General features: G+C 40.4%; 2 non-coding genes and 1 pseudogene across 2 annotated transcripts; 2 read left to right on the top strand and 1 right to left on the bottom strand.

Annotated features, from left to right (window-relative positions):
• Positions 1-1,709: 1,709 nt before the first annotated feature.
• LOC113199309 (14-3-3 protein zeta/delta pseudogene) lies at positions 1,710-3,599 on the bottom strand (annotated as a pseudogene).
• A 16,584-nt stretch (positions 3,600-20,183) lies between these two features.
• On the top strand, positions 20,184-20,290 carry LOC113175294 (U6 spliceosomal RNA). The gene has a single exon (XR_003299954.2). It is a non-coding gene; the product is annotated as a U6 spliceosomal RNA (small nuclear RNA).
• Positions 20,291-20,456: 166 nt separating this feature from the next.
• On the top strand, positions 20,457-20,529 carry Trnaa-ggc (transfer RNA alanine (anticodon GGC)). The gene has a single exon. It is a non-coding gene; the product is annotated as a tRNA-Ala (tRNA).
• Positions 20,530-22,800: the final 2,271 nt, after the last annotated feature.

The raw sequence follows: 22,800 nt of genomic DNA on the forward strand, positions 1-22,800 counted from the left end.
GGGACCAGGAAAGGGAGAAAGTGAGGGTAAATGGAGATGTTGGGGAATGTAGTTGATGAAATCATGTTATATACATGTATAAAGATGCCACAATGAGACTCACTATTCTGTACAATTATTGTGCACCAAAAAAACCAAAAGACTAATTTATATGAATAGCAGAAACATCAGTACAGGGAAAGGAACAGGGAGAGGGAGGAGAGGAGGGAAAGGGGAAGCCCTGGGGACTGAATTAGAACAAATTATATTCCATGCTTTTATAATTATGTCAAAATGAATCCTATTGTTATGTATAACTAAAAAGAACCAATAAAAAAAGAAAAGCTATAGAGAAAGTAGTTGAAGAGTCCATTTATAAAACTTTTATTCCCCTCACATGAACTTAATACATATTCTTAATAATTATGCATGGATTATACATGAAAATTTCACAAGACATAAAACAAAGGTAGCCATCATCTTGGGTTATTTCCCTGTAGTTATTTTTAAAGTGCATGTATAAGAGGCAAGTATCAAAACAACCACAAAAGTAAACACAAACACTTAAAAAAGTCAAATACATGTTTTGTTGTTTTGGTACCAACTATTAAACCCAGAGGTGCTTAACCACTAAGCCACATCCCCAGCCTTTTTGAGACAGGGTCTCTCTAAGTTGCATAGGGACTTGCTAAATTGTTCAATCTGGTCTCAACCTTGCAATCCTCCTTCCTAAGCCTCTCGAGTCACTGTAATTACATGCATGTTCCATTATGCCTATCTAGGGGTTTTTTTTTGTTTGTTTTCTGTTGTGCTTGATATGCAGGAAGTAATTAATACCAATCAATTTATTACAGCTTTCCTTTTACATTTGTTCTTACATTGCCTAAAACATTTAAATACAAATAAAATGTGTCACAAAAAAAAAGAAAATGCAGACATCAGGTAATTATACAATAATGGAACGTGAAGAGTTTCTGCTCCTATGCAGACTAAACTGGGTCACCACTTTGTTTAAAGGTACACTTTTGCAGCAGTAGCCCAAGGTATGCACACTGTTTGATCATTCCAGAGAAACGCTTGAGTCACACATGTAGGATGCATGGGCTATCTTTTTCTACCACAGCTTTATAAGTGCTAGTACCCACACTATGCCTATGACTAGAACAAGTGCTTCCTTTTATTCCCCAAGATGACAAACCAATATGTAAGCAATTTTCATTGCTTAGATATGAAAGCAGTTTTAACACTGGCCCTTGTGAAGCCACAATGTATCAAGAGTATTATGATAAACACAACTTATATAAAGAAATCAACATCTCCATATTGACCACCTCAAGATGAAAACAAAATTTCCTAAATGTGAACTCACTCTACTCCCCTAATATTAAACACAAAAATCCCAGTGGCTCGGGAGGTTGAGGCAGGAGGATCACGAGTTCAAAACCAGCCTCAGCAATGGTGAGGTGCTAAGCAACTCAGTGAGACCCTGCTCTAAATAAAATACAAAATAGGGCTGAGGATGTGGCTCAGTGGTCGAGTGCCCCCAAGTTCAATCCTGATACCAAAAGAAAAAAAAAACACATGGGAAACAAAGAAATCCAAATAAAATTAGCATAAACCTGTGATAAATCATAAACCAAAAACTACTTCTGACACAGCAAGGATGATAAATGATCTCCATGTGAATTTTAGAATGAGGAAGACAAAAGTTGGAAGGGCAATTAATTTTCCTATCTTCCTGCCTTAGCTTTATCTCCTTGGGTACCCACTATCCACAATGTCAAGTTGTCTCTCAGTAATTGCATTATTAGCATGCTGTCATTATATGATTCTTCACTTAATGTATGAAGTTCAACAACGGCTTCATCAAAAGCTGTCTTTGCAAGAGAACAGGCTTTCTCTGGGGGGTTTAGAATCTCTTGGTAGAACATGGAGAAGTAAAGGGCCAGGTCCAATCTGAGAGGATATGTTCATTGTATTTCCTTTTTGCTTACTTCAAAAGTTTCTTGATATGCTTGTAAGCAAAAATGACCAAAACGGGAGCAGACCTCAATGGATCAGCAGCGAAATCAGTCAGGCATCGGAGGGGTACATTTTCAGGGGAGAAAATGGTGAGGGATCCTGCAACAGAGGTCAGAGTTTATAGGTCCTTAGCAAAGCCAGCTCATGAGAGGAGACCACTACCTTTGGCAGGCTTTTGGCAGGCAGGTGAATTTTGGCTGAATTATTGCAGGAGAAATTTCAGAAATAGCAGGAGAGAGGCCTTCAGTGACTGGAGGAATGATAATAGATAAGGGAAATTGTATGTGATTTCTGGGGGGCCTGCCCCTCCAGCATCTACTGTGGGGAGCTTGAAGGTGGGGAGAAACCCCTCAAGAGATGGTTTCAGAGAACAGTGTCTGCTTTATTGTGCAGCAAAAATAGCTTTTATAGTGGGTATGTGCCAATTTACATATAACAGTCATGATAGGCCAGAGGTGTACACAACATATCATCTTACGGGAGTCAAGACCCCAAGAGTCCAGAAACTGCCCCAAAGGCCGACCTTGCACCAACAGGGGAATAACTTCTTGTCAAGGGAGCAAGGAAATGGTGCTTTCCAGTGTTCTGACAGCACTTTGCCCCAAAACATAAGTGTTCTATGTTAGGACTTCCCTTCTGTACAATGAGCAAAATAAGCATTCCTCCATGTAGGTCCAGAATCAGGCCCACCAACATGTGCTCAGGGCCCATAGTCCTTCCTGGAGGACACGTTTTTCCATATCTTTCAATGCTTATTCTGTGACTGATGTACAATCCTGGTTTTGTCATCACCAGTAGCAGCCTCAGCTAAGTAATGAAGGTAGCCTCCTTTCATTTTCAAATAGAAGACTCTGCTTGTGAGGAACTGGGAATCAACAATGTTTTTGAGGTAGGCACAGTGGCACATGCCTGTAATACCAGCGATTTGGGAGGCTGAGGCAGGAGAATCGCAAGTTTAAAGCCAGCCTCAGCAATTTAGCAAGGCCCTAAGCAACTTGGCGAGACCCGGCCTTAAAATAAAATATAAAAAAGGTCTGGGGATATGGTTCAGTGGTTGCACACCCCTGGGTTCAATCCCAGTACCAAAAAAAAATTAAGTTTCCAAAAGAGACAGTATATATATAGACAGTATATATAGATATAGACATATAGATATATATCTGTATCTGTAATATACATATATTTGCTCAAGTAATGAGCAAATGATGGAAGGTACTGAAGAAAAGCATCACATGGCTTAATGATACAGAGAAAATTGAGACCAAGTTAAGAGCTACCAGTGATGATAGATATATAGATATCAATATAAATACAGATATATATAGAGAGATATAGATATATAGATACAGGGATAAAAAGCAGCCATCTGCTGCTTTTTTCCAGAACCTTCCATCATTTGCTGAATACTTAAGACATCCCTCCAAGATGACCCAGGGGCTCCTACAGCATTTTTTATAAGCAACCCAGAGAAGATTCCTCTCCTCATTAGATAATTCAGCTCCTTGCTCATTTACAGACTTCATGCAAGCTGCCTTGTCATTGTATTGCTCAATTTTCTTGTCCAGTTTGGCCTTCTGCACCAGCTCATTTTTATCCATGAACTGATGTTCTGTGTCTGGAGTGGGTGGCAGCAGAGGAACTAGAGCTAAGTAGGGTTTAGGTGATGGCAGTGGCAAGAGCAAGGCTTTCTAGCTTTAATAATTTACTGTAGTTATGTAAGATGTAACCACTGCAGGAAAGTGGGTGAAAGTTACACTAATTTTCAGACTATGAATTTTTATTTCGAATTTAAAAGTTTAGAAAATAAAAACTAAAACATCCCTTGTGTCAAAGCTGCTTTGTGAAGGCAGGCTAGGGATGTAGCTCAGTGGTAGGGTACTTGTCTGGGTTCAATCCCTAATACCACAAAAACAAACAAATCTGCTTTGCCAAAGTGTCCTGCCTTATGGTTGGCTTAATTATGAACTGAGGTTGTCAGCATCATTGATTGCTCCATCTCAAGGTTCAATCCAATTTAGACTTCTCTGGACTGAGACAAGCAGGATGGCATGATTTGTCTATTTCTCTCACTTGTCCCCACCCATACACTCTCCCCCCAGTGGTGTTAAGAAAGTCATTCAACAGCCCAGTAGGGTGGCAAACACCTGTAATTCTTTGTTCTTTCCTGTGGACTTGCCCAAAGGCAGGAAAGATTAGCTGCAGGGGGTAATTATTTGTGTTGGAACTGGGGATCTTTCCCCTTCCCTAGAGGTGATAGCAACTGTTTGAGCAGGGAAGTGCTATCCAGAGGTTAGTAATCCATTTCCTTTCCTTTGAATTAGCCCCCATCTTTCATTATCTAAGCTGACTACCTGTCCTTTGTCATCTCAAGACCAGTTCACTATGGACTGAAACCTCTAAAACCATGAGCCAAAATAAATCTTTTATCCTCCAAGTTGTTTTTCTCACGTATTGTCCCTGTGATGAAAAACTAACCAACACATCCACCTCCAGCAAGATTACAATTTTCTTGTCTAACTATGGTTAATACACGTGTACTTGAATGTTTCCCTCTTTTTAAAATATTTTTATTTGTATATGGACACAATACCTTTATTTCATTTATTTTTTTTTATTGTTGGTCGTTCAAAACATTACATAGTTCTTAATACATCATATTTCACAATTTGATTCAAGTGGGTTATGAACTCCCAATTATACCCCCGTATACAGATTGCTGAATCACATCAGTTACCCTTCCATTGATTGACAAATTGCCTTTCTAGTGTCTGATGTATTCTGCTGTCTGTCCTATTCTCTACTATCCCCCCTCCCCTCCCCTCCCCTCCCCTCCCCTCCCCTTTTCTCTCTCTACCCCTTCTACTGTAAATCATTTCTTCCATTTGTATTATCTTGTCTTACCCCTCCTTTCCTCTTATATGTCCTTATGTATAATCCTGAGGATCGCCTTCCATTTCCATGCGATTTCCCTTCTCACTCCCTTTCCCTCCCACCTCTCATCCCTGTTTAATGTAAATCTTCTTCTCAAGCTCTTCGTCCCTACCCTGTCCTTGTTTACTCCCCTTATATCAAAGGGGTCATTTGGTATTTGTTTTTTAAAGATTGGCTAGCTTCACTTAGCATAATCTGCTCTAATGCCATCCATTTCCCTCCAAATTCTATGATTTTGTCATTTTTTAATGCAGAGTAATACTCCATTGTGTATAAATGCCACATTTTTTTAATCCATTCATCTATTGAAGGGCATCTAGGCTGATTCCACAATCTTGCTATCGTGAATTGTGCTGCTATGAACATTGATGTAGCAGTGTCCCTGTAGCATGCTCTTATTAGGTCTTTAGGGAATAGACCGAGAAGGGGAATAGCTGGGTCAAATGGTGGTTCCATTCCCAGCTTTCCAAGAAATCTCCATACTGCTTTCCAAATTGGCTGCACCATTTTGCAGTCCCACCAGCAATGAACAAGAGTGCCCTTTTCCCCGCATCCTCTCCAGCACTTATTGTTGTTTGACTTCCTAATGGCTGCCAATCTTACTGGTGTGAGATGGTATCTTAGGGTAGTTTTGATTTGCATTTCTCTGACTGCTAGAGATGGTGAGCATTTTTTCATGTACTTATTGATTGATTGCATGTCCTCCTCTGAGAAGTGTCTGTTCAGGTCCTTGGCCCATTTATTGATTGGGTTATTTGTAATCTTATTGTCTAATTTTTTGAGTTCTTTGTATATTCTGGTTATTAGGGCTCTATCTGAAGTGTGTGGAGTAAAGATTTGTTCCCAGGATGTAGGCTCCCTGTTTCTCTCTCTTATTGTTTCTTTTGCTGAGAAGAAACTTTTTAGTTTGAGTAAGTCCCATTTGTTGATTCTAGTTGTTAACTCTTGTGCTATGGGTGTCCTATTGAGGAATTTGGAGCCCGATCCCACAGTATGTAGATCATAACCAACTTTTTTTTCTATCAGATGCCGTGTCTCTGATTTAATATCAAGCTCCTTGATCCATTTTGAGTTAACTTTTGTGCATGGCGAGAGATAGGGATTCAGCTTCTTTTTGATGCAAATGGATTTCCAGTTTTCCCAGCACCATTTGTTGAAGATGCTATCCTTCCTCCATTGCATGCTTTTAGCCCCTTTATCAAATATAAGATAGTTGTAGTTTTGTGGATTGGTTACTGTGTCCTCTATTCTGTACCATTGGTCCACCCGCCTGTTTTGGTACCAGTACCATGCTGTTTTTGTAACTATTGCTCTGTAGTATAGTTTGAAGTCTGGTATCGCTATACCGCCTGATTCACACTTCCTGCTTAGCATTGTTTTTGCTATTCTGGGTCTTTTATTATTCCATATGAATTTCATGATTCTTTTATCTATTTCTACAAGAAATGCTGTTGGGATTTTGATTGGCATTGCATTGAACTTATAGAGAACTTTTGGTAATATCGCCATTTTGATGATGTTGGTTCTGCCTATCCATGAGCAGGGTATATTTTTCCATCTTCTAAGGTCTTCTTCTATATCTTTCTTTAGTGTTCTGTAATTTTCATTGTATAAATCTTTCACCTCTTTTGTTAGGTTGATTCCCAAGTATTTTATTTTTGGGGGGGATATTGTGAACGGAGTAGTTTTCCTCATTTCCGTTTCAGAGGATTTGTCGCTGATATACAGGAATGCCTTTGATTTATGCGTGTTGATCTTATATCCGGGCACTTTGCTGAATTCATTTATTAGCTCTAATAGCTTCTTTGTAGACCCTTTTGGGTCTGCTAGGTATAGAATCATATCATCTGCAAATAGTGATAATTTAAGTTCTTCTTTTCCTATTTTTATGCCTTTAATTTCTTTCGTCTGTCTAATTGCTCTGGCCAGTGTTTCGAGGACTATGTTGAACAGAAGTGGTGAAAGAGGGCATCCCTGTCTTGTACCAGATCTTAGAGGGAATGCCTTCAATTTTTCTCCATTCAGAATGATGCTGGCCTGTGGCTTATCATAGATTGCTTTTACAATGTTGAGGTATGATCCTGTTATCACTAATTTTTCTAGAGTTTTGAACATAAAGGGATGCTGTACTTTGTCGAATGCTTTTTCTGCATCTATCGAGATGATCATATGGTTCTTATTTTTAAGTCTATTGATGTGGTGAATAACATTTATTGATTTCCGTATATTGAACCAGCCTTGCATCCCAGGGATGAATCCTACTTGATCATGGTGTATAATTTTTTTGATATGTATTTGAATCAGATTCGCCAGAATTTTATTGAGGATTTTTGCGTCAAGGTTCATTAGAGAAATTGGTCTGTAGTTTTCTTTCTTTGAAGTGTCTTTGTCTGGTTTCGGAATCAGGGTGATGTTGGCCTCGTAGAATGAATTTGGAAGTTCTCCCTCTTTTTCTATTTCCTGAAATAGCTTGAAAAGTATTGGTGTTAGTTCCTCTTTAAAGGTTTTGTAAAACTCTGCTGTATACCCATCCGGTCCTGGGCTTTTCTTAGTTGGTAGTCTTTTGATGGTTTCTTCTATTTCCTCTATTGTTATTGGTCTGTTTAGGTTGTCAATATCCTCCTGACTCAATCTGGGCAGATCATAAGACTTAAGGAATTTATCGATGCCTTCACTATCTTCTATTTTATTGGAGTATAAGGATTCAAAATAATTTCTGATTATCTTCTGTATTTCTGAAGTCTCTGTTGTGATATTGCCTTTTTCATCCCGTATGCTAGTAATTTGGGTTCTCTCTCTTCTTCTCTTCGTTAGCATGGCTAAGGGTCTGTCAATTTTATTTATTTTTTCAAAGAACCAGCTTTTAGTTTTGTCAATTTTTTCAATTGTTTCTTTTGTTTCAATTTCATTAATTTCAGCTCTGATTTTAATTATTTCTTGCCTTCTACTTCTTTTGCTGTTGTTTTGCTCTTCTTTTTCTAGGATTTTGAGATGAAGTATGAGATCATTTATTTGTTGGTTTTTTCTTTTTTTGAGGAATGAACTCCAAGCAATGAATTTTCCTCTTAGAACTGCTTTCAATGTGTCCCATAGATTCTGATATGTTGTGTCTGTGTTTTCATTTAACTCTAGGAAGTTTTTAATTTCCTCCTTAATGTCTTCTAAAACCCATTGATCACTCAGCAACCTATTGTTCATTCTCCAGGTGATGCTTGATTTTTCCTTCCTTCTTTTATCATTGATTTTCAGTTTCATTCCATTATGATCAGATAAGATGCATGGTATTATCTCTACCCCTTTATATTGTCTAAGAGTTGCCCTGTGACATAATATATGGTCTATTTTTGAGAAGGTTCCATGTGCTGCTGAGAAAAAAGTGTAACTACTTGATGTTGGGTGGTATAGTCTATATATGTCAATTAAGTCTAGATTGTTAATTGTGTTATTGAGATCTATAGTTTCCTTATTTAACTTTTGTTTGGAAGATCTGTCCAGTGGTGAGAGAGGTGTGTTGAAGTCTCCCATGATTATTGTATGGTGGTCTATTAGACTCTTGAACTTGAGAAGAGTTTGCTTGATGAACATAGCAGCCCCGTTGTTTGGGGCATATATATTTATGATTGTTATGTCTTGTTGGTGTATGGTTCCCTTGAGCAGTATGTAGTGTCCCTCTTTATCCCTTTTGATTAACTTTGGCTTGAAATCTATTTTATTTGATATGAGTATGGACACTCCTGCTTGTTTCCGCAGTCCATATGAGTGATATGATTTTTCCCAACCTTTCACCTTCAGTCTATGTATATCTTTTCCTATCAAATGCGTCTCCTGCAGGCAGCATATTGTTGGGTCTTGTTTTGTGATCCATTCAACTAGCCTGTGTCTCTTAATTGGTGAGTTTAAGCCATTAACATTTAGGGTTATTATTGAGATATGGTTTGTTCTTCCAGCCATAATTTGTTTATTGATGTTACTAACCCTGATTTGTTATCCTCTTTGACTACTTTTGTTGAGAGCCACAGCCAAAGGGGCCCCAGAAAACTTCCAGCTGCCAGCAAACTCCCAGCTGCCGGCTGATGATTGGCTCACAGTGGCCCCAGCAACATCTAGCTGATTGGCTCCTCTGCGGTGATGTTCATTGGGCTGTTTCCCTGCCCTTCAAGCTGCCAGCTGATGATTGGCTCACAGTGACCCCAGCAACATCTAGCTGATTGGCTCCTCTGCAGTCATGTTCATTGGGCTGTTTCCCTGCCCTTCAGACTACGGAACTGCTCATTGGGGGACTTCTTTGGCTCCGCCCACGCGACCCAGCCAATCGGCCTCAAGAGCAGGAGGATTGTGGGAGGTGGTGTGGTTTGTGTGGGGAGAGGCTTCTGGAAGCCGGTGGTGGCAGTTGGGCTCTGAGGGTTTTCCTGAGGAGCTGTTTTGTTTGGCGTTTGTAGTTTTAAAAATAAAGTTTGTTTCTTTTGACAAGTGGCTCCTGAATTGTGCCCAGCCAGACTGCGGCATTTGGTGGCCCGTACGGGGAACGAACCCGCGACCTTGGCGTTATCAGCACCGCAGTCTGGCTGGGCACAATTCAGGAGCCACTTGTCAAAAGAAACAAACTTTATTTTTAAAACTACAAACGCCAAACAAAACAGCTCCTCAGGAAAACCCTCAGAGCCCAACTGCCACCACCGGCTTCCAGAAGCCTCTCCCCACACAAACCACACCACCTCCCACAATCCTCCTGCTCTTGAGGCCGATTGGCTGGGTCGCGTGGGCGGAGCCAAAGAAGTCCCCCAATGAGCAGTTCCGTAGTCTGAAGGGCAGGGAAACAGCCCAATGAACATGACTGCAGAGGAGCCAATCAGCTAGATGTTGCTGGGGTCACTGTGAGCCAATCATCAGCTGGCAGCTTGAAGGGCAGGGAAACAGCCCAATGAACATCGCCGCAGAGGAGCCAATCAGCTAGATGTTGCTGGGGCCACTGTGAGCCAATCATCAGCCGGCAGCTGCCAGCAACTTTCCCCCCTTTACTGTCCTACCTCCCATTGTTGGTTTTCAATGTTATTTTCCATTTCCTCTTCCTGTAATGTTTTGCCAAGGATTTTTTGAAGAGATGGTTTTCTAGCTGCGAATTCTTTTAACTTTTGTTTATCGTGGAAGGTTTTAATTTCATCTTCTAATCTGAAGCTTAATTTCGCCGGATACATGATTCTTGGTTGGAGCCCATTTTCTTTCAGTGTTTGAAATATGTTATTCCAGGATCTTCTAGCTTTCAGAGTCTGTGTTGAGAGATCAGCTGTTATCCTGATTGGTTTACCCCTAAATGTAATCTGCTTTCTTTCTCTTGCAGCTTTTAAAATTCTCTCCTTATTCTGTATGTTGGACATTTTCATTATAATGTGTCTAGGTGTGGATCTCTTATGATTTTGCACATTCGGCGTCCTGTAGGCTTCTAGGATTTGGGATTCTGTCTCATTCTTCAAGTCTGGGAAGTTTTCTCGTATTATTTCACTGAATAGACTTTTTATTCCTTTGGTTTGGAGCTCTGTGCCTTCCTGTATCCCAATGACTCTTAAATTTGGTCTTTTGATATTATCCCATAATTCTTGGATATTCTGCTCATGGTTTCTTAGCAGACTTGCTGAGCTGTCTATGTTCTTTTCCAGTTGAAATACTTTGTCTTCATTGTCTGATGTTCTCTCTTCTAAGTGATCTACTCTGCTGGTAGTATTCTCAATTGAGTTTTTAAGTTGGTTTATAGATTCCTGCATTTCTAGAATTTCTATTTGTTTGTTTTTTATTACCTCTATCTCCCTGTGAAATTGATCTTTTACTTCCTGGATTTGTTTGTCAATGTGATCTTTCATTGTCTGATTTTGCTGTCTCATGTCTTCCTTGAGACTCCAGATCATCTGAAGCATATAAATCCTGATGTCTTTATCTGACATTCCATCTGTTGCAGCTATTACCTCTTCTAAAGTTGAGTTGACCTGCATTACTTGTGGTCCTTTCTTTCCTTGTCTTTTCATACTGCTGGTGTTTCTTTCTGCTTGGTGCCACTGTTGTGTTTTTGAAATTTACCCCCTATTTATTTATGTTGCTCTTGTATAGTTGGGAAGTCTCCCTTGCTGGGCGGGTATTGGCTGTGCTCCTCCTCTAATTATGGTGGTCTGTCTACCCCGCTGATCGGTCGCAGGTCTGCCCCCGCTGCGGGCACTGGTGGTGGCTTTGCTCTGCCCCCACTCCAATTGTGGTAACGTAACTACCGCGCCCTGGGATCGTTGGTCCTGATCTGGATGTGGGTGGCGGCTCAGCTGGGCCCCCACTCCAATTGGTGTGACGAGTCTACCGCGCTGGCAGACCTCTAGGCCGGTGGGTCGCAGTTCTGCACAGCCCCCACTCCCAATGGGGGTACCTGACTACCTCTCCAATGGGTCGCTGAGCCCCCTCCGGACCCGGGGGGCGACCCTGCTCCACCCCCACTCCAACCAGTGTGACGCGACTGCCTCGGTTTTACGTGTCCACCACGCTGGCAAGCTACCTGGCCTGTCTTGCCAGTTGGCGGCAGGTCTGCCTGCCCTGCTTGCTCGGATGGCAGCTCCGCACAGCCCCTACTCCAAATGAGGTTACTTGGCTACTGCGCCGCGGAATCGCTGGTCCTATTCTAGGCGTGGGCGGCTGCTCTCTTCAGCCCCAGCTGCGTTTGGGGTGTCATGGTACCACGCCGGCGGGTCACTTGGCCTGCTCTGGGCGCAGGAGGAAGCTCCACTCTGCCCCTACAACACCCCGACGGACCCTGATTGAGAAGCAGTCACCGCTGGTTCCCTAGCCTTGGGCCAAAGCAGCTTCGGTAGCCAGACCCCGCCTCTCCGATCCCGATACACTCTCCGCTGGGAGCTGGCTCCAGCGAGCGACCCCCACGGGTTCCCCAGCCCCAGGCCAAAACTGTTCCGGGAGTCAGAACTCAGTCGCCCCAAGCTCAGCGCGCGCTCCACTTGGAGCTGGCCTCCACCGGCAGTCTCCGCAGTTTCCTCAGACCTGGGCCAGGTTAGCCCCGGGAACCAGAATCCAGCTGCTCATTGCCCGGCGCACGCCTTGCCAGGCACGAGCCCCTAGGAGTATTCTCCACAAGATCCCCAGTCCTGAGCCTGAGCAAGAAATCTGTCTGCTAGACGCAGGCAAATACCAGCCTGAAATCACCTGTTCCGTAGTTGAATGGGCTGAGATCAGTAGAACACGGGGATGATTACATCATCTCTCCGAAATGGCGGCTGCTGTCCTCCACTGTGGTCCGCCGACCGGTGTCTGGAACCAAACTGGGCCGCTTCTCTCCTCTGTTTCAAAGCCGGAACTCAGCACTAAGGGCTCCGATGTACCACTGGCGGGAGCCCCCCTGGATCCGTATCGCTGTTCCCCCGCTCCAGCACCCTGCCGCTCCCCGGCACGCGCCACAGAATCCAGCCTCCGGGCGATTGCCTGTCAGGCTATGCGACCCTCCGTGCGGGGAAATGGAGCTCTCAGAGCCGAACTTCGCACGATGGAAATCTGTCCACTAGATTCTGGAGCACCTCAATTTCACTGAAACTTCCCAAAGATATCCTTCAGCCGTTTTGCATTGTCTTTCTCCCACTTAGTGACGCGGCGCCCTGGGGTGATGCAGTCCCTTCGCCGCCATCTTCTTTTCCCCCCCTCATTTATTTTTTTAATGTGGTGCCTAGAATTGAACCCAGTGCCTCACATGTGCTAGGCAAGCACTCTACCACTGAGCTACAACTCCAGCCCCAAATATTTCCATCTTTACATATGTAAATATTATATTCATTCCTTTCTGGACAGCTGAAAGACTAACTCTAAAACCATTTTATCTTAGGGCTGGGGATATAGCTCACTTGGTAGAGTGCTTGCCTCACATGCACAAAGCCCTGGGTTCAATCTCCAATAAGATACCATCTTATCTTAAACCCTAATAAGTATCACATCAAAATTTGCAGATCCCAGTGCAATCTTTAGGTATATAGCTCTCCCTCAGTATCCTCTTGGGATTGGTTCTAGGACTCCACCCCACCATCCATAGATACCAAAATCCACAAATGCTGAAGGATCTGAAATAAAATGGCACATAATAGAGCACATATAACCTACTCATTTCCTGTCTACTTTAAAATCATCTGTACATTACTTGAAATACTTAACACAATAAAAGTTACATAGTCAATACACTGTATTGTTTAGGGAATAATGACAATAATCATGTCTGTAAATGTTCAGTGCAGATGCAATTTTTAAAAATATTTCCTGAATGTGTTTGAGTTCATGAATACGGAGCCCATGGATACAGATGGCTGACCATACTTTGGTGATGGTGTTTCTTTTCCAAATAATCTAAGAGAGCACTATTTCAGCATGCAAATAAACTCCCTTAAAGGTAACAAAATATAAAAATATAACCTTAGATAAAAATATAAAAATCATAGCAGTAAATAAATTGATTCCTGGAATATATACTAAAACAGCAGCCAGTATCCAGTAGTATATCACAGAATATCTTCATGTGTCATGAGCATCTGAGCCAAAAAGTTTTTTATTTTCAATGTATTTCTGGAACTGGTATTTATGAACCAAATTTGTGTGGTTCATTGAAAAGCAGTTGTTTGGGAATTTGTTATGCTCTACTAAATGAGAATATAAGGGGCAAGAAATGTAGTCCATTATGGACATAACTCTTCATGCTGCCTACTTTTGGTTTTTCTGTCTGCTATGTGTTAGGCAAGAAAGATCCCTGGGGATGCAAAAAGTTAAAGAAATGGACCTTGCCCAGAGATATTTCTTGGTCTAGTTAACAGACATGACTTAGAAGTAAAAACAATGCAATAAATATGACAAGGTTGCTGATGAGTATTCTTGAAGCATGGAGCCTAGAGAGATCTCTGTGGGCTGTTTGTTAAGCAAAGGCATCAAGAAAGAGACTAGACCTGAACTAGAATTTAAGAAAAGGCTATCATTCAGAGAAACAAATTCATCAAGGAACAGTCAAGAATGCACAAGGCATATTTGGGAAGGGTCTACATTGAAGAATAGGAAAAATGGGGCTGAGAAGTTCAGCTAGACCAATACCCTGTATGGATGATATCCCATATTAAGGTGTTTTGGCCATAGTCCATTACCTACTACTAAAGTGTGGCTATCTGCATCACAATAAACTGGAGAGACTTTAAATGAAGGATTTTACATAAAAATCTCAGTGACTTTGACTCAGTAGGTTCAGGGATGGCACCATAGCATCTGCATTTTGTATTCCCCTCCCACCAAATGATTCTCATGCCTAATACAATAGATCATCTCCTGCAGCCAATGGAAAGTTGCAACAGAAAGCAAATGAGGGCAGAGGATGTGGCTCAGTAGTGGAGTCTTGCCTAGTTTGCACAAGGCTCTGGGTTTGATCCCCAGCAACAAACACACACACACACACACACACAGAGAGAGAGAGAGAGAGAGAGAGAGAGAGAGAGCGAGCGAGCGCGCGCGCGCCAATGTATACTGGGAAGTTTGGAGGAGATAAGAAAGAAAACCAGAGAGAAACTTTAGAATAGTCTAGATGTTAAAACTAATTACTATAAATTATTCATCGCTTTGTTTTCAGGGCATACAATGAAACCATAGTAACTCAGTCAGAGGCAGTTCCTTGTGAAGCTAATGAAGCTTAAGCATCAGCATCCCTCCCTTACACAGACCCTTTCCTAGTCCCTTTAATTAAAAAAAAAAATCAAGACAGAGACTAATGGAACAGAATAAAGAGCCGAGAAATAAACAGACACATATGTAGTCAAAAGATCTTCAACAAGAGTGCCAAGAATATACAATGGGGGAAGGACAGTCTCTTTTATAAATTTGCTGGGAAAACTAGATATTCACATGCCAAGGAATGAAAATGGACCCTTATCTCACACCAAACAAAAATCAACTCCAAATGGATTAAAGTCTTAAATGTAAAATGTGAAACTGGAAAATTCCTAGAAGAAAACAGGTGAAAAGCTTCTTGACATTGCCCTTGGCAATGATTTCTTGGGTAAGACACCAAAAGCACAGGCAATAAAAGCAAAAATTGGCTTGTATGGTGGTGCACATCTGTAATCCCAGCAACTGGGGAGGTTGAGGCAGGAGGATGGCAAGTTCAAGGGCAGCCTCGGCAATTTAGGGAGAACCTGTCTCAAAATTAAAAATAAAAAGGACTAGGGATGTAGCTTAATGTTCATGCTCCCGAGTTCTAAAAATAAAAACAAAAATAATAATAGACAAATGGGATTACATCAAACTAAAATCCTGTACAGCAAAGGAAATAACCTACAGAATAAAAAGATAACCTACAGATTGGGCAAAAATGTTTGTAAGCAATATATCCAATAAGGGGTTAATATCCAAAATATACCAGGGACTCCTACAACTCAAAAACAAAGAAACAAATAATCTCACTATAAAATGAGCAAAAACTCTGAATAGACATAGTTTCATAGAGATTTTTGATTGTTATTTTAAATGTACCCTAAAGGCCCTGTATTAAAGGCTTGGTTTCCAGCTCTTAGCATTTCTGGGAGGTAGGGAAAACTTTAGGAAGAGGAGCCCAGTTGAAAGAAGTTAGGACAATGGGAAAGTTCTTGAAGAGAATATAGGGAACCTGTCCCTGTTTTTAAATTTTCTTTTAAATTTTTTGGGGTGTTTTTCTCCCTGGTTGCTATGAAGCAAGCAGGCCTCTCCTTCTGTGGGCTCCTCCCATGATACTGGGATTACAGGCATGTGCCACCTAGTTTGAATCATAGCTTAAGTATTCTTTGTTTTTAAAAAATACCTTTTTAAAATTTATTTTTACATGGTGCTGAGGATGGAACCCAGTGCCTCACACAGGTTAGGCAAGTGCTGTACCACGGAGCCACAACCCCAGCCCCTTGTTAGAACCTCTTAATCCCAGTTGATTCTTAAAGTTGATTTTTTTAAAGCAAGAGTCAGCAAAGTACAGTGGCCCATGTCCAGTGATTCAGGAGGCTGAGACAGGAGGATCACAAGTTTGAGACCAACCTGAGCAACTTAGCAAGACCTTCTCTCAATATAACAAAAACAAAAAGGACTGGGGATATACTCAGTGGTAAAGCACCCCTGGATTCAATCCTCAGTACTAAAAAAATAAGTAAATAAAAATAACAAAATAAAACAAGTCAGATCATAGCACATCTCTGTCAAAACTCTCCATTCTCAGTAAGAGCCAAATCTCTACAGTAGCTATAAGGTCCTACATAATTGGACTACTGTTATCTGCTGTCCCTTCTGCTCCAGTTTTGCTAACTTTTTTGCTGTTTCTTGATCATACCAGGCATATTTCTGCATTCACACCTTTGAAACATTCTGATCCCTTTGCCTGGCATGCTCTTCCCTATACATATACTCATGGCTTAATCCCTTACCTCCTTCAGAGCTCTGCTCAAATGCCACCTACTCAGTGAGGACTTTTCTGATCACCCTGTCTAAGCTGCAATCCAACACACATACTCTTTGCACCCCTGTTCTATTTTATAGATCTCTTTAGCACTTTTCACTATATGTATTATTTAAATTCTTGTTGTCCTTTAACCATTATAAATGTAAGCTCCTTGGAGGCAGGGATATTTCTCTCTGGGTTTCTGCTATATCCCTACCTCTTGGAAAGTATTGGGCACACAGATGCTATAGAAAATCTTCATTGAATAAACTCTAATTATTAACTATATAAATAGTAATAAATCCCTTAACGTGAGCTTCAGTTTTCTCATCTATAAAACCTATAGCATTCACCTCAGTCTTCTGATGATCAAAATGAATTGGTTTGTTTGCATTGCTCACAGAATCTTAAACCAGATCAAGTAGTCAATGTTCACAGGAGTCTTCAATAACTTAATCCAAAGAATACCACATACTCTATCTGCACAGAAGACCAGTCCCATCCAGGCATAACCTACTTAGCCAGAGCTGGTAAAGGTCATTACCAGAACTTCAACTACAGAAATCACTTTCATTTTAGCTCATTCCTTCACTCATGAATGTTGCTGACAAGTACAGAGACAGACACAGAGGCAGATATGACACACCAGAAGCTCAGCCAGGACATGGTGTCCCAGGCAAGAACTGGAATCTCTTATGTCACATATAAGAGAAGAAAGCCAAGTAATATGCACATTTGGTTTTATTTTAGAAGGCTCAGTCACAGCAGGAGCCCAGCTAAAAGACACATACTATTCTCCAAACACATACACCCTGGTTTGCATATCAAATTAGCCTTCTCTTTATTCCCAAGGAGCAATGGTAATCTGAATTAGCATTAAAATACTTACACAGAGCAGCAGGAGATGTGACTATTGGCATCATATGATCATTATCCAATTTGGAGTTACTTGTGCTATAAAGTTAAAAGTTAAGATCCAGACCCTCAGGGCTGGGGCTGTAGCTCAGAGGTAGAGTGCCTGCCTCGCATGTGTGAGGCACTGGGTTTGATCCTCAGCACCACCTAAAAATAAATAAATAGAGATATTTTGTCCATCTACAACTAGAAAAATATTTTTTAAAAAAAGATCCAGACCCTCTCACTTACACATCAGCCCAGTGTGCTGGATAAAGACCTAACAAACAGGACCAGTGATGCTCTCAATACCTACTCCTGGACTCCATCCTGACTTTTCACTGCCCAATTAAAGGCTGCAGATGTGGAACTTTCTGAGAAGAAATAGGACTAGGAAAAGATTCTTTTATACTGACAGGTTACCATCTGCTCCTAACAAATGTTTGGTTTCAGCATTAAGATCATAACTCTTGCTTCTCCCTTGTTTTCTCTTCAACTATTTAGAATATAATGCTCTATACACACTGAATAATTACTGATATTTTACTACTAGTACATATATAGGAACAACCACTACCCCAAGGCTAGTAGCTGCAGTTTATATTATATTTGTACAACACAATTGTTATGTATGAAGCACCATATTAGAATGTTTATATTCATTGTTCTTAATCATTAACAACTACAAAAACTTTTAAGTAGTTACTATTGTCCCAAAGTTTACATAAGAGAAAAATTGAACTGACTCAGAAAAACTAGTTTATTTACTAGTTTATAAGGTCAAATAGCTTCTAAATGGTTAGGCCAGAATTCAAACAGATCTTTATAGCCCAAATCTATACATGCTACTATATAACTTTGCTATATTAGAAAAAGATATTTATGTATGACACTAACTTGAAGGTATAAAGTCCATATCAATTATGCAATATGAAATATGAAGAGGAGAGTCTGAAAGCAGCTTCATGAAGCTCAGAAGAAAGCAATGACACTTAATTCTGGATTATAAACCTACTGGATTCAGCCCTTCTATGACTGTCAGAAAGGTATATGTGCACTTTCCTGTTGAAGTTGCCTTCCTCTTGGTTGACAAAGAAAAGCATGATGTTTCTAGACCTAAGCAGCCAGGTTCAGTGCCCTAGTGTATTCATAAGGAGAAAAAATGATGCAACTATTTTAACAAAGAAAAAATCAAGGAATTATTAACTAAAACAGGTGATCAGGATAATAAAGGATATCTTGTTATTACATATATAGGTACAACCACTAACCCTAAGGCTAAGAAACAGCACCCAAAGAAAAGTTCCTCTGACTCCTACTCCCCTATACCCTCACCTCTGCACCAGGGCTAAGATCCAGGCATTGATAAAGAAGGCATAGGCATAGCTAACTGAATGGCAAGAAAACTTGCTAGAAATCTGCCCTCTGGAAATTGCCAGAAATTCTTTCTCATTAAGTTCACAGGTAGTGTCCTATCAGAGGCACTCTACTATGAAAGAGGGCAGTGGCCAAGGAAAGTCTTTTAGCTGACAGCTGCTAGACCTCATGCCCTGTAGAAGCCAGGCACTGGGGAAGCCACCCACATTAAAGGAGCTGGACACTGGGGAAGCCACTTGCCCTGGAGGGAGCACATAGGGTCAGGAAACAAAAAGCTTTCCTCTTCTAATGTCTCTTTAGTGCCATCTAACAAAACTTAACATGATGGGTAAAGAGGAAATCTATTTAAAGAGCTCAGATTCACTTTTACAGATAAGGCAATGAGGATAAATATGGAACTGATAAGAAACATTTCTAATTGTCCTATGTGTTGAACCTTGGAAGGTGCCTGAGCGGTCTGTTTCTCCTGGTCCTAGCTTTTATGCAATGGTGTGCCTTCTCCACTCTTCTCCTCTGTCTCCTTCACAGAAAATAAATTTGATTATCTTATAATTTTGATTTGTACCGATTCCCTTTAGTAATAAATATTCATTATAGAAAAATTAGAAAATTCATCACAATTATAGAAAAAAGTTCAAAACATCCACTAAGTCAAACCAAGAGATAGCCAGTTAACATTTTAATGTGCCTTTTTAAAATGTTTTTATTAGTACATTATAGTCATACATAATGGAGTTCATTTGACATGTTCATAAATGCATATCACAGTTTGCTCCATTTTGGTCCACAGTACTTCTACTTTCCTTCCCATCCTCACTCCCCGAGTCCCCTTCCTCTGCTCTATTGGTCTTCCTATTTTTTTTTTAATTTTTTAGCTGTAGATGGACAAAATACCTTGATTTTATTTATTTATTTTTATGCAGTGCTGAAGATCAAATCCAGTGCCTCACACACACCAGGAAAGGGCTGTACAATTGAGTTGCATGCTCAGCCCTTCCTATTTATTTTTAATTGGCACATTATAGTTATAAATAAACATGAAATGGCCAGGTGTGGTAGCACACACCTGTAATCCTAGCAACTTGGGAGGCTGAGGCAGGAGGATTGTAAGTTCAAAGCCAGCCTCAGTAATTTAGGGAGACCCAGCCTCAAAATAAAAATAAAAGGGCTAGGGGTATTACATCAGTGTTAAAGTACCCTCCAAAAAATGAATGCATTGTGTTGTATTCATACATATCATAATATGGTCAACTTCACTCCCCAGTTCTTATACTTTCCCTCCCCTTGTTCTTCCTCCTTCATCCCCTGCCTCTACTCTATTGTTTGTTCATATATTGAGAAAAGTAAAAAGACCTACTGAAATTATATACACCAAACACATGCACACATAACTGTGTACCTAAACACACATCCAAACACATATACACACACCATTTCCTCCTGGGCAGCCCCATGTACACCCAAGCACCCATATAGTGATATTGTAGATACAGATAGAAATACTTTTTCATTTTAAAAAGTTTATGTGCTCACTTTGGCAGCATATATACTAACATAGGAACAATACAGAGAAGATTAGCTTGGGCCCTGCACAAGAATAATACATTAATTAGTGAAGCATTTCATATTTTTAAGGAGTATTACTCAACCAAAAAGAAGAATGAAATTGAGAAATTTGCTATTAAATGAATGGAAATAGAGACTATCATGCTAAGTGAAATAAGCCAGACCCCAAAATCAAAGATTGAATGTTTCATCATATATACAGAAGCTAGTCCAAAATAAAGAGAGGGAGGGCTGGGACATAGCTCAGTTGGTAGAGTGCTTGCCTGGCATGCACAAGGCCCTGGGTTCAATCCCCAGTACCACAAAAAAGGGGAGGCTGGGGCTGTGGCTAAGTGGTAGCACACTTGCCTGGCATGTGTGAGGCACTGCTTCAATCCTCAGCACCGCATATAGAAACAAATACATCAAATAAAGATGTATCAACAATTTAAAAAAAAGTCTACAAAAAAAGAGAGGGACAAGATGGGCTGGGGTTGTAGCTCAGTGGAAATGGCTTGCCTAGCATGTGTGAGGCACTAGGTTCGATTCTCAGCACCACATATGAATAAATAAAATAAAGGTCCATCAACAACTAAAAACTATTTTTTAAAAAAGAGAGGTAGAAGAAAGGGAGAAAGGGTAAAGGGGTAGATTCCATCAAAATAGAAGAAAGATCAGTGAATAGGATAAAGGGGATTGAGGAGGAAAAACAAGGGATGGTATAAGGGAAGAACAATAGAATGAATCTGACCTAACTTCCTATGTAAACATATGACTATACCACAATGAATCTCATCATAATGTATATCCACAACACACTTTAAAAAAAAAGCAAATAGCAAAAACTCAGTAGAATAGAGGGCTAAGGTGTTGCTCAGTGGTAGAGCACTCACCTGGCATGTGTGAGGCATTAAGTTTGATCCTCAGCACCATATAAAAATAAATAAATAAAAATAAAGGTATTGTATCCATCTACAACTATTAAAAAAAAGATCAGTAGAATAGAGGGAAGGGAACAGGGAAATGGAGGAAGGGAGAGAAAGAAGAAGTACTGGGGACTGAATTAGAGCAAACTAAATTCCATGCTTTTATGTCAAAATAAATCCCAATGTTATATATAGCTAAAAAGAATGAATAAAAAGAAAAAAACTGAAAGAAGATTATGAATATTAATTGTCCTTCTCACTTGGTTTGTTTTTTTTTTTTGGTACTGGGGTTTGAACCCAGGGACACTTAACCACTGAGCCACATCCCCAGCCCGTATATAGATATATAGACAGATATAGACAGATACAGATAGATATAGACAGATATAGATATATTTTTTTTAATACAGGGTCTCACTGAGTTGTTTAGAGCCTTGCTAAGTTGCTGAGGTTGACTTTGAACTTGTGATCCTCGTGTCTCAGCCTCCAGAGCCACTGAGATTACAAGTATGCACCACTGTACCCGACTTCTCTAGGTATTTTATAAGACTAAGTGTATTGTATGTCTCCTGTGGAAAGCACCTCGGTTACTTGAGAATAATTAATCCCTAACAATGAGACATACTTTCATAAGAGTTAAAAGCAGTGTTTGGACAAATTATAGAACACAGACTACATCTTGACCTTAGTCTGTTTGGGTAAAGTTTTATTGCAACACAGCCACACCCATTCATTAATGTATTGTTTATAACTGCTTTTCTAGTACAACAGGAGAATTGAGTAGTTGCAATGGAAACCATATAGCCTGTCAAGCCTAAAACATTTCCTATCAGACCATTTAATGAAAAAATTGGCAATCCCTGGCTAAGAACAGAGAATCTGTAGCAGGGCTGCCTGTACTAAAATTCTAGCTACGATATCAACTGTGGGCCTTGAGCAATCACTTCTACTCTGAGGCTGTTTCCATATTTTAATTAAAATGGAAATGCATGCCTGTAATCCCAGCAGCTCAGGAGACTGAGGCAGGAGGATCATGAATTCAAAGCCAGCCTCAGGAACTTGGTGAGACCCTATCTCTAAACAAGATATATAAAAAAAGGGCTGGGACAATTCATAATAGCTAAACTGTGGAACCAACCTAGATGCCCTTCAATAGATGAATGGATAAAAAAAAGTGGCATATATACACAATGGAATATTACTCAGCAATAAAAGAGAATAAAATCATGGCATTTGCAGGTAAATGGACAGAGTTGGAGAATATAATGCTAAGTAAAGTTAGCCAATCCCAAAAAACCAAATGCTGAATGTTTTCTTTGATATAAGGAGGCTAATTCATAGTGGGACAGGGAACAGGAACATGGGAAGAACAGACGAACTCTAGATAGGGCAGAGGGGTGGGAGGGGAAGGGAGGGGGCAGGGGGTTGGCAAGGATGGTGGAATGTGATGATCATTACTATCCAAAGTACATGTATGAAGACAAGAATTGGTGTGAATATACTGTGTATACAACCAGAGATATGAAAAATTGTGCTCTCTATATGTAATAAGAATTATAATGCATTCTGCTGTCATATATAAATAAAAAAATTTACATAAAAAAGGGCTGGCGATGTGGCTCAGTGGTTAAGCATCCCTGGATTTATTTAATCCTCAGTACCATAAAAATA

Source organism: Urocitellus parryii, chromosome X (assembly GCF_045843805.1).
Source record: "Urocitellus parryii isolate mUroPar1 chromosome X, mUroPar1.hap1, whole genome shotgun sequence".
Taxonomy (NCBI): domain Eukaryota; kingdom Metazoa; phylum Chordata; class Mammalia; order Rodentia; family Sciuridae; genus Urocitellus; species Urocitellus parryii.